Source organism: Phyllostomus hastatus, unplaced genomic scaffold (genome assembly GCF_019186645.2).
Source record: "Phyllostomus hastatus isolate PE091 unplaced genomic scaffold, TTU_PhHast_1.1 phas_contig_1, whole genome shotgun sequence".
In the NCBI taxonomy this organism is placed as follows: domain Eukaryota; kingdom Metazoa; phylum Chordata; class Mammalia; order Chiroptera; family Phyllostomidae; genus Phyllostomus; species Phyllostomus hastatus.
In genome coordinates, this window is record NW_025333498.1 from 2,173,078 (window position 1) to 2,175,311 (window position 2,234).

The window sequence follows — 2,234 nt, forward strand, 5'->3', positions numbered from 1 at the left end:
AAGAGGAAATTATAATTTAGTACTACTTGAAACAAAGCCCCTTTCCTGCTTCTCTTTCTCTCTCTCCCTCTTTTTTCACTCTTTCCCCTCTCTCCTTCTCCCTCCCCCTTTCTTTTTCCTTCTCCTCTTCCTCCTCCTCTCCCTCCTCCTCCTTCTTCTTTGTCTTCTTCTGCATTTTGTCAAGTTTTTGTTCGGAATTACCTGTCCAAAGTAATTTGAATTTTATGGAATAAAAAAATTAAGTTTATGTGCAGGCTTCTTTTCTTCTGTGGTGGGTTTCTTTTTTGGTGGGCTCTAAGCCACTGGGTTCTTGGTAGCTGCAGCCTTTTTCTTCCCTACCAAAGGCTTCTTCTGCTCTGTAATGCCAACAGCTTTCTTTCTTTCTCCCCTCCCACAGGTTTCTTGCCTTGAACCTCCTTCTCACCTGAATTGGCTTCTAGTACTGCTGCTGCTTCACCCACCTGGAGGTTGTGGTTCTTCACCTTGTGAAGAATGATCTAGGTACATGGGTTTAGCCTCAACAGGATTCTTAGGTTTTTCAGTGAATTTTCTGTTTGGACTTTGTGATGAATCCTCTTGTGTGATGCTCAGTGGGCTCTTTAAATCTCTGAACTTCTCAAGATTCTTCTGAGGTCTGTACCTGGTGCATGGGAAGGTTTCAGTTACTCCCGAGGGAGGCAGCTTTATGCCAAGTCCCTGTAGGCCTCATCTAACTTGTAGAAAGCACTCAGTCCAAATGCAGAAATGGCCCATATGCCCCTAGGAGCAAGTTTCAAAATATCCCATTTGCTTACATTACTCAGAGTAATGTCAGGGATGTTTCTGAAGGCTTTGATGATACTATTTTCCTCATTATAGATGTTGCAAAGCCCTTGTGCTTGCTGGCTACTCTTTTGGCCCTTGCCAGCTGTCGTTTGCTGAGGGGCATAGACATTTTGATATCATTCCAGGTCTTAAGTTTCCTAAAAAGCAAAACAATGTCCTTGGCTTTTTTGAAGCCTTCAACTTTATCTTCAACCATCAAAAGACGTTCTGGAACTTCCTCAGTACGGTGACCTTTAGACTTGCCCAGTACTGGTATTGCCAAGGCAGCTAGCTGGGCACAGCCCATGGTATATCGCTGCTGTGTTGAGTTCAGTCTGCAGTGCCAATTACATTAAGTTTTGTTTGGTGCAAATGTCTGGCCCCCCAAACACATTTTTCCCCAATCACCCTGGCCAGAACAATGAGTCCCACCACCTAGAATTCTGGGAATTGGAGCCACAGCTCTGCCAGCACCCCGAGGCTCAGCGGTGCTGTGATGGCCTGGCAAGTCACTGACGGCATAAGACTGTCTGTTGATTTTGTGCAAGTGGTTGTGAGCAAAGTTTGCAATATGTGGTTGAATGTGAGCTTTTGACATAGCAGGCAAAGTGATACGTTCCAGATGAGTCCCTCTTTTTGGAGTACACTGATGTCAGGGGACCAGCACGCACCTTGGGTTGGAGAGGAAAGGGACACACTCCTCTCCAGGCTCCCATGGGAAAAGAAATCCACCTTCTTTTTGTTTTTAACAGGAGAATGCCAGGTAATAATTGAAAAGAAAAACAATGACAGTTTAAAATTACCTTTGTAAGTCTGAAACAATGAATTCAAACAAGACGCTAAAACTAAAATTTGAAAAGGTGATGCAGACTGGTTAATCCAAGGTGCTGGAGTATCCTCGTTACTTTGCTTGGTAATTGTGAAGTAGAAAGACTACCTTCACAGTAAAAATATCTCAAGCTTACAACTGTAACTGGGTGATGACACGTCACATGATGAAGAGGGCGGTGTCTGACATTCTGTGTGATGTGACACAATAAAGCCACATCAAGAACTGCAGCATGCTCCATGGAGCCTCCTTGTGAAGATTTCAATCTGAATCTATTTCAAGCCATTAGAAGTGACTTTGAATTTAGTTGTAATCAATTTATTTTAATTTCTTTGTAGAATGAATATCTGAGCCAGTAGATGACAGGCCACAGAGTTAATCTGATGTATGGGCATAGTGCATGTGTGTGTACATCTGTGAGAGAGACAGAAAACAGTGTGTATGTGCACAGGTGCAAAAATCACCTTAGTCAAAGAAAATTCCAAATTAGAAAAAGGAAGTATTTTCAGGAAGTAAAACACAGCCAGTGTGTGGTTCCAAAAAAAAAGAATATGAGGAAAATGGCAAGATAAGTCTCTTGAAGAAGGCAAAGCAGAGCCTA

At 42.8% G+C, this 2,234-nt stretch overlaps 1 pseudogene; it reads right to left on the minus strand.

Annotated features, from left to right (window-relative positions):
• Positions 1-222: 222 nt before the first annotated feature.
• LOC123813993 lies at positions 223-1,520 on the minus strand (annotated as a pseudogene).
• Positions 1,521-2,234: the final 714 nt, after the last annotated feature.